This window comes from Molothrus ater, chromosome 5 (genome assembly GCF_012460135.2).
Source record: "Molothrus ater isolate BHLD 08-10-18 breed brown headed cowbird chromosome 5, BPBGC_Mater_1.1, whole genome shotgun sequence".
Taxonomy (NCBI): domain Eukaryota; kingdom Metazoa; phylum Chordata; class Aves; order Passeriformes; family Icteridae; genus Molothrus; species Molothrus ater.
Window position 1 is genome coordinate 4,508,201 of NC_050482.2, and position 10,062 is coordinate 4,518,262.

Genomic DNA, 10,062 nt, shown 5'->3' on the forward strand with positions numbered 1-10,062 from the left:
ACCTATAAAGGACCTTTTCTTCCAAATTCCTGTGAGGGTTTTTTATTATTTATTTGAGAGCTTCCCTCGCCCAAATGTTTTCACTTATATCAACTGACAATTTCTCTTTCATATTGAAGACCCCACAGGATTTTAATAAGGGAAATTTACTGCTTTGAACAGCTCTGTGTTGCACTCTGGGGTGGAAGAAACAAATCCCATGTACTCTGGAGAACCAGGAATGTTCACAATATTCAAATACATAAAAAACAGCTGAATGGGGAAAGAATATAATCTGTTTTCTATGTTCTTGTTGAAGAAGGCAGCTTGGTTGAAACTGCAGGGTGGAGGGGACACAATTTGGGAAAGAGAAGAAATCACTTATAATGAATTTGGTGAAGAAGTGGAATACACTGTGGGAAGGGCACAGAGCTCTGCTTTTTGGAGGAGTTAGGATATTAATGTGTCCAGAAACTGATCCTGGTAGAGTTAATGCTGCCCTGGGGTAAGGGATGGTCAGTCCAAAACCCCCTCAGTCCCCCAGCTCCAGCCACTCAACAGGGCTCATCTTCCTGCTCTTGAAGTCAGCATTTGTGCAGCAGAGAAAATAAATGAGCAAGCCTGGAGGCAAAACATGTAAAAACAGGAAATTAGGGAACCACCAGAGCAGGGATGGACTGGATTGTCTGTCTCAAAGTCAGAGAAGGAAAGGAACCAAACTTCTCTGAAGAAGGGATTGTGCAAGGTGGTGGCAGCCCCTGTAACTCAGCTGGTCCTTGCTCTCCTCTCTCCTTGCACTGGTGCCAAAAGCTTCACACTTTTGATGCCAACAGAGACAAACCTGCTCCACAAAGCAATTTTCTCATCCTCCCTACCTGACACACTCCTGAGTGCAGGATACACACAGAGATAAGTGGTAGTAAGATAAGATAACAGAGAGTAAAATGAACCTAATTAGGGACTGTTAACTTGTTTACAGCAAAAAGCCCTGCAGTATTAAAAGAAAGAGAGAGAGTGACAGGCAGACACCCAGGCTTGGGTACACATTACCCTCTTAGCTGTCTGTGTAAATAAAACCTAAGGACCTAGAGATGGACTTCAAGCCAAAACCTGCCTCAAACTTCTCTGATCAAACCACAAAACTTAAAGCACTTTTCCATTCAGTTTTCCTTCTCCTGAGTGAGCTGGATGTTTTATAAGCAGGGGCAAGGGGGCATTGCTGCCCCAGCTGTACTCCTGCACCTGGGAACCCTGGACATGCCCACCTTCAGCACCCCACAAAGCATGTCTCCCAAGGAGAGGGAGGTCACCTTACACTAATCCTTCCTGTTTCCAGCTGTTCTGTCCCCTAACAGGTGTCTGCAGCTCCTTCATGACTCAACAGGCAATTTCCATGATGCTGCCCCCCACTTTGGTAAAGCATTTCTACCCATGCTAAGCACCCAACGTACACCAGCTACATGGAAACATGGCATATTTAAATCTGGGCATCTTCTAAAGCTCTCAGCTGAACCAGGGCTGTGAAGAAGACTGGGACAATGCCCTTGATGCCCTTTATAACAGGAAAAAGAACTGCAAGGAAGGAGGACAGCAATAACCATGTGCAACACTCTGTCCTCTCCCACATCTATGTGTGAAACAGAGCTGAAACCAGGAAGCCTTTGAGATGGATAACTTGAAAACACAGAACTGTCTGATCATCCTAAGACTCCTCCATCTTGTTAGGGAAAATCACAGAGCACAGTGGAGCGGGCTGGAAAGGACCTTGAAGATCAGGGAGTTCCAACCCCCACCAAGTGATGCTTATCACCTCAGAACAGCAGCCACATGGACCAAATTAATCAGTCAGACCCCCTGAGTGGCACCAATCAGCCCAGAGACAGAAGTCACCCAGCAGGAAACACAAAACATTGTTTTCACAGACTTAATTTAGAGCCCAATTCAGAAGTCCCTCATCAACCAAACTCCCATTGTCCAGGGCAATCAGTTCTGCCTTCTATGTCTTTGCAGCAGTCAGAGTTGCTCTCAGAAAAGAAAAAAAAAATAAATAAAAGATACAAACCAGAATCCAGGAAACATCTGCCATCTGATTCCAGCACTTTTTAGGGAAAAAAAAAATGGCATTTTACATCTTGGCAGTGTTTGGTTCATTTAAACAGCACAGCTGATCAGCACTTGGGCTTAGTCCTACACACACTTACATCCCTGTGGGTGCTTCACATCCAGAAGCAGCTTCACTGACTGGCAGGATCTGCCAAAAAAAGAAAAAATTAAAGAAGATGCAGCCCTCACAACCATCTCCAGCCACCCCACAGCACAGCAGCAGGAGGAGGAGAACCCTTCCCTTTGCCAAGCACAAGTGAGGGCAGCCAGCAGAGCCCTGCCAAGGTCCATCCAGAACCAAACTGCACAAGGCATTTTAACTCATAGAGTCCTACAAGTCACATTTACAGGGCTAATTCCATCCCATTTCTCCAAGGTAAAACAAACTGGATTCCCTTTCATGTGAACATGAGAACTGCTGCAAAACATCCAGGTGTGATGCCCCACCACCATCCCAACAAAGCATCCCAGAGCCTGATCTGACACTTGCACTGAGCTCCCACGCCCAAAACACCCCCCAAGAAACAGTCAATTTTTGCTTTTTCCTGAACTTTCTTCAAAAATGTATTTTTGATGCACCTAGGAGAGTTATGGCTTTCTACCCAAAAGTCTCCACAAAGGACTTGTGACCCCTTTAAGGATCCTCAGCCTGTGGTTGTCTTGCCTGATCTCCCACACAGCAGGGGCAGGCATAATGTAATGTCACTCCTGGATTTTAGGAGGGAATTCCACTTCCTTGCCAAGCAAATAAATGCAAGACTTTCTAATTAACTTTTGTTCAAATTGGGTCTCAGATCTTTACCCAGGAAAATATGGCTCTTTTGCACAAGTCACCCAGTGATGCTTAGAGTATTAGTCATGAAAGCAGGAACTGGGAGTAAAAATAGCAAGGATTCTGCACATACTTTTTTTTAAGCCTCACACCTACTCAGAACTGATCCCTGGGTCAGCTGTCAAGAGCTGCTTGGTTTTTGGCTTTTTTTCTTTTTTTTTTTTTCTTATTACTATTTTATTTTAGATCATCACTTCTGATTCATAGAAATGGGAGTAACTGTGAACACATTTTCCAAATCAGCCTTCACAAGAATGCTTTGTTGAGGTCTTACAAAAGGCCAATCTCAAAATAAACTTTCTCAGGAGTTTTTTAAATGTCAGTGGAGAAATCTTCACTCTTATTTCTGTATTTCCTTATTTTGCAGCTCCAACATTTTTAACCACTGTAGGAGTCATACCCCAAGAAACAGAAAATAAAGGAAAGAGAAATCTCTTTAGCAAAAAAAAAACCCCATAGGATGGATTTGACAGGTTTAATGGGGTCTGTCGTGTAAAGATCAACAGTTTCAAATGATGAGTTTTGAATATTGACAAGGTACCATCAGCAACTCTAATCCCAAAAAAACTCTGCTCCTAGGGGCCAGATGTTACAATGACAGAACAAACCCCTATTTGCAGGTGGCATCACTATTATCAACAGTTATTATCAACATATTTGCATGTGGTTACACTATTATCAACAATTTCATTTTCAGCACTGAGGACCCTGCTGCACCAGCTGATAGACTCTGCATCAATATTCAAAGTAATAAAATACTTCTGACACCTTCAGATAATCTAAAGCATGGACCCTGTGGTCACCACATTATTGTTTTTGTGAACCCTCATGAACACACCCCTGGCTCCTCTGCTTCAAGTTTTGGCTGTCACAAGTTCTGGAGTTTTTCACAACTCCTTTATTTTATCACTTGGACACAGTCAGGGACAAGGCACCTCCTTCACCCATCACCATCCTTGCAAACCCCCTCAGATGCTCTCCATGCCTCTGCTTACCCCACTCCAAGATGAATTTAACTGGTGAAATGCCCTTGAAGGCTCACAGAAACACAGAATTATTTGAGCTGGAAGGGACCTTAAAGATCATCTCATTCCACCCCCCTGCCATGGGCAGGGACACCTTCCACCATCCCAGGCTGCTCCAAGCCCCATCCAGCCCAGCCTTGGACATTTCCAGGGATCCAGGGGCAGCCACAGCTTCTCTGGGCACCCTGTGCCAGGGCCTCAGCACCCTCACAATAAAGAATTTCTCCCCAAAATCTGCTGGAGAAACAAGGTGGCACCTTCCCTACCACGTCCTGCCCTTCAGCAAGGTTACCATCCCATCCCCACACCCACCTCAGAGCAGCATCCCATGGCTCTGAAAGGGCAGAAACAGTGACCCAAAATACACCAGCTCAGCACAGCACGAGCCAGGAGTGAGGGAAAAGCATCCCCAGTCCAAAGTCTTGGCAGTTGTGGTGTTTACCCTATTTCTAGTAACACCTCCATAAAGTTTTAATAAATGCTTCATTAAAACATCAACTGCCTGTCCAGCCAGGCAATTATCACTCATAATCACAGCTACATAACTGTATACTGTCTTCTGCAGATGTTCTTACATCTGTGCAAAACACACTCTCCACCTCTGCCACATGTAACATCTGTTGAATATTTGCAAACGTTTTCTCAATATAGAACTGAAATTATACTGCCTTGCTTATAATGTATTTACTGTCCCACCACCCTGTGCACCCCTAAAAAAATCATTAAAAATGTATTTCCTTGCTGTGTACAAGGTTCCAATCTCTCAATAGCTCTTTGCTGCATTTATTTAAATGGCTTTTAGATTTTCACTTAGTAACAGATTACACCGAGCCTCCATCTTATCACAGGAGTTATTAGGACCTAATCCTTTATAAGCACTGAAGTTATTAGACTTGTGAGGATATTTTCTTCCCTTTCATAAATAATCTGTTGGAGAGAGGGGAAAAAAAAAAAAAGAAAAAAAGAGGAGGGAAAAAGCCACTTGCATCCCTGCTCACCCAGGCAACAGTCCCAACCCCAGAGAAAGAGCAGCTCAGGCAGGTTCTTAATTTGCCAACAGCAAAGGAAATCAAATTTGTTTTCACCTAAAGGCTTCTAGAGAGGGAAAACAAATTGCACTAATTCCTGGCCAGCACCCTTCTCTGTGTAAGAAGAAGAAACTCCTTGGGGAAGGTTTGCCCCAGGTTCAGAGGGATCTCCACAGACCTTTCCAAATCCCCTCCATCTCCACGTCCCCATCACACCCAGGTGAAGCTGCTGCTCTGCTCAGACACAAGGACACATCACTCTGCTATCACACTTTTCTTCCCCAGAGCACCAGGGGCACAAACTGATTTTAGAAAAGCTGTCCTGTCCAAGGGACACCAAAGTTGGGGATGGGGAGATGCATGGGGGGCAGAGAGGGAAGATCCCTTCCCTTTCTACAATTCTTCCAATCTCTTCCCATCCCAAAGAAAACCCCACTGCAGCTCTTGGGTTTTGCCACCCAAATTCCCACCACAGCTTGATAACTGCCTTCCAAGCCTCTCTGCTTATAATTAATGTGATTTTCTGCTATTTTGATAAGAAATCACAATTTCACCCCCATCTTTTCCTCTGTCCCCCTCCCCACCACCAAACCCTGCAATGGGAGTTTGTGGATCCCTGTGCCAGCTCGGTCCTGGCAGGGGCTGGAGAAAGGAGGGGGAAATGTGTGGGTTGATGGATCAGAGCCCTTTTGGAATGGGAAACCTCACCCTGCACGACAAGGTGTGCAAACAGCATCGCCGACCAATAAAACAAAAATAAATAAAACCACAGCGAGGTTCTGGGCAGCATCTCCAAGAGGCACAGGGAAATGAGCAGCAGAGCAGCTCTTCAGCCACTCCTGGATCCTCCCTGGCTCCTCCATCCACTCCTGGATCCTCCCTGGCTCCTCCATCCACTCCTGGATCCTCCCTGGCCCCTCCATCCACTCCTGGATCCTCCCTGGCCCCTCCATCCACTCCTGGATTCTCCCTGGCTCCTCCATCCACTCCTGGATTCTCCCTGGCCCCTTCATCCACTCCTGGATCCTCCCTGGCTCCTCCATCCACTCCTGGATCCTCCCTGGCTCCTCCATCCACTCCTGGATCCTCCCTGGCTCCCCCATCCACTCCTGGATCCTCCCTGGCTCCCCCATCCACTCCTGGATCCTCCCTGGCTCCTCCATCCACTCCTGGATCCTCTCTGGCTCCTCCATCCGCTCCTGGATTCTCCCTGGCCCCTCCATCCACTCCTGGATCCTCCCTGGCTCCTCCATCCACACCCAGGCACTGAGAGCCCTCGGTGCTGGAGCATCCCATCCCCTCCCACACTTCAGAACACAAGATGCTCCAACATTAACACCTTACAACCACGGGGGAACAGCAGCAGCACCGAAATGCTCCCTGCACTACTGGGGAAGTTTTTCCTGCCTCTCAGGCAGTCTCACTCCTCCGCTCCCCTGGAAAATACATTTGGAAAAGGCACTACCAACTCCGGGAGAACTCTCTGCGAACTCCTCCTCTCGCTTTGCGAAAGCTGAGATTCCGTCCCCGGGGGTTTTCGGGATCTCTCTGCAAGAGAGATGCAGCTCGCACTGCCCGAGTCGCTTCTCTGCCGCCCCAATTTCCGCGTGGAGCAATTCCAGAGTGGTTTTTTGCCAAACAAAAACATGCAAAAAGCGGAAAAAAACCACCCCAGCCATCGCCAGCTGACTGCGCCCAGGAAGGTCTGACAGCTCCAACAGGACATCTCATCCCACGACATGTCTACAGCTAATGCAAAATAAATCAGCGCTCCGTCTCCCGGCGCATTATTTTATTATTTTTTTTTCCCTCCTCTCATGGCACGCCTGCGATTTTGGCATTCAAAGGCAAATCGGCCGCGGTTCCAACTCCACACGTCCCTTCCCAGCCCACAGAAATGCCCCGGCGCTTTTCCCACCGCCGGGTCCTGCGGGGGGAGCATCCCGAATTGGGGATCCCATCCTCATCCCTCCGCGCTGGATTCACCAGCGCACCTCTCCGAGCAACAAAAGAGAGTTGAACCAAACGCCTTTTCCCTCTTTTTCCCCCCCTCTCAAAATGTTTATTTGCAGTTTTTGAAGACACCTTAACCCGCCATGTTGAACAAGCTTTATAAATATTCATTTACCGCAGTTCGGGAGCGCTACGGGAAAATATGTCTAGATCAGGGCTGCACATTTTGGCACAGCTGATTGCTTTCTTCTCTTTTCTTTTCTTCTTTTTTTTTTCCCCTTCCCTCTCGCCTCCTGCAGCAGCTTTTTTTTTATTTTCCCCCACAGATTCAGAAGAAACCCACCCGCACACCCAAAATAACTCTTTCCGAGAGATGAGCATCATCAGCCTTGTAAATCTGAAAGGAGGTCGCACGAGCGTTTGGCAGGGAAGCAGAAAAACGATAGGTGTAACTTTAAAAAAAAATTTAAAAAATTTAAAAAAATAAGGGAAAGAAAGATGGGGGAAAGGGACTCATAGAAAAAAAAAGGAAAGGAAAAAAAAGGGGGAAAAGCAAAAGAAAGGGATAGAAAAAAGCAAAAAAAGGGGGGGGAAGCAAAAGAAGGGGGAAAAAAAGCAAAAAAAAAGGGGGAAAAAAGCAAAAAAGGGGGGAAAGGGAGGGGAAGAAAGGAAGGGGTAAAAGGAGATGAGAGCATCTAAAATGCGATCTGCCGAGGTAAAAAGCAAGCCCCGCACGGCTGCGCTGCATCCGAGAGGCAGCGCGGAGGCTCCCGGCCCGCGGGGCGCAGCCGGGCAGCGGCAGCCGCGCTCCGAGCGCCGGTCCCGGCCGGGGGCTCAGCCCCGGCACGCCAGCACTTCCACAACTCCACCGCCGGCTCACCCTCTGGAAAACGGGCGGATAAAATACCCACACCCATCTCTTAGGCTTTAAAAAAATATATAAAAATTAAAAAAAAAATAATAAGTGAAAAGAATTTTTACTACATCTTGGAAAAGGGGAAAGCGACCCTCTCCACCCAAGCGCTGCCGAAGCCGATAAATAAAATAAAGGGAAACGCCAGCCGGGAGGGTTTGGGAGGGGTGGCTGCGGGGCGCCGTGCCTTACCTGTGCGAGTTTGGCTTATTTCGGGGTGTTTTTCCCTTTTTTTGCCCCGCGGAGCGGTGCGCGGTGCTGCGCGGAGCGGAGCCCGGCCGTGCCTGCGCCCGCACCCGCGGCAAGCTCCTTCCAATATGGCATCCGCGCAGTGCGCATGCCTGCCGCTCTTTTTAGGGCTTTTTTTTTTTCTTTCTTTCTTTCTCGCTTTTTTTTTTTTTTCCCCTTTTAATATTTAGCAGCCAACTCCTTCGTTGACCTTTTTCAGCAGTTTCAAGAAAAAGGATTAAAAATAATAATAATAATAATCAAGCGCGCATCCCAACCCTCACTGCCCCGGCTGCTCCGCGCCCGCGGTGCCTCCGCGCTTTGAGCCGCGCCTCTGCCGGGGGTTTGGGCAGGGATGGAATCCACGCGTGGAAGTCGGGATTCCATCCCTGTCCCCACCCGGGACAGCGCGCAGTGGCATCCCGGGCTGGCCGCCCGCGCCCTAAATGCCATCAAATACCATCAAATACCATAAAACACCATCAAATACCATAAAATGCCATCAAATACCATAAAACACCATTAAATCCGAGCCTTCAACACCGGAGCGCTGCCTCCCGGCTTGCCCTCCCCACAGGCTTTTATTTCGCTTTTCCTCCTCGTTTCGCGTCGCCAAGAAACTTCCAAGGGAGGGAGATGGGGGAAGGAGATGGGGAGAAGAGGGAAAGCAAAAAAAAAAATGCGGCGCATCCCTCAGCCCAGCCCGTTCCCTCCGCTTCGCCGGGCTCCGGCATTACCTGTTTACTCCCTGTTGCGGAAAATAAATAAAATATATCCCGAAAAGCCGGCGAAGGCAGAAGGCGGGATGTAAAATCAACTGGTGGGCACCCTCCGCCCTCCCGGCGCTCAGGGACGCGCACAACTTTCCCTCCTTTGCTCCTCAGGTTATCGGATGGGATTTTTTTCTTTCCTTTCGGGTTTTTGGATGGTTTTTCCTTTCTTTGGCGAGTGCGGGGGATTCGCGCTGCATTCGGTGCTGCTGCGGGGGTGTTCGCACGTACAGCCACACTGCGGGATTTTTCAGATTGCACAGATATTCTGTTCTTCCCTCCCGAGAAAATCAGCCCCGCTGCAGGAGTGGAAAATCATGCCAGACATCACTGCCCGTGCCCCTCACCCGGCTGGTTCTGCTCTCGGGGAGGGGGTCAGGAAAATCCCCTGGGGTGGGAAGGATGGGGATAAATCCTCATTTCTGCAGCCGGGGTTTCTCGGGATGCTCTGACCTGCCCGCAGATCCCGGAGCTTCCCCTACCCCTGCTCAGCAGCGAGGCTGGGGGTGAATTTTGCAGGATTTTTGCCCCTCCCCTCTTGCAGCCCTGCTCAGGGACTGTGTAAACCATCTTTGATGGGGATTTTTGGAGCCCCAGCTCCCGTTTCCCTGCAGGCACGATTGGTGCGTTGAGATTCAAGTGGATGCTCTAGGAGCATCCTCCGAGGTGGGGGTTGGTGCAGGGCACACACATTCAACAGGTCTGGAGGAGAGCAGAGGGAAAGGACGGTTTTGAGGCAGCAACCAGTCCTGGACTTTGTTCTTTCCACAAATTCCTTTCCGAATTAACCCCAATGTGCTGTGTCCATCCCCACCCCCAGGCTGCCAAATTTATGTCGCCCCTCGTGCTCAGATGCAAGTGCTGTCCCCACTTGCCTTTCTCTGCACATTTCTGAGCCAAGGTTTGAAGTTTCCAGGTTGATTTTGTGAGCATCCCCTCTTGCAGGAGCAGGGAGGGTGATCTCACACTGGGGAAGGACTGGTTTCCCACAGGTGACCCCAGCTCTTCTCTGCCCTGTTGCAAGCACCAGGATCCTCTTCACTGGTTCTTGCTGGGGATTCATCACTGAACCTCCCAAATCCCTTTCCCTTCCACTCCCTCCAATCCCTTTCTCTTCCACCAGCCTCTCATGGATTTTGTGCAAGAAGACAAGTGAGGGGTGGAATAAAGATGAAGAAATATTTTGATTCTGGAATACATTTGAGAAGATAGCAAAGACTGAGAAGGAAGA

At 48.5% G+C, this 10,062-nt stretch overlaps 1 protein-coding gene across 2 annotated transcripts in view; it reads right to left on the reverse strand.

The window, feature by feature from the left end:
* Nucleotides 1-9,221, reverse strand: part of SFMBT2 (Scm like with four mbt domains 2) — a 117,037-nt gene extending 107,816 nt beyond the window's left edge. The window contains exon 1 of one of the 2 annotated variants that reach the window (XM_036400643.2): nucleotides 8,799-9,221. The gene's annotated coding sequence lies outside the window, so the exon portion shown is untranslated. Of the gene's footprint in view, nucleotides 1-8,025; nucleotides 8,151-8,798 lie in introns of those variants that run through there. The other variant, XM_036400642.2, reaches the window with a different exon arrangement.
* Between the last annotated feature and the right edge of the window lie 841 nt (nucleotides 9,222-10,062).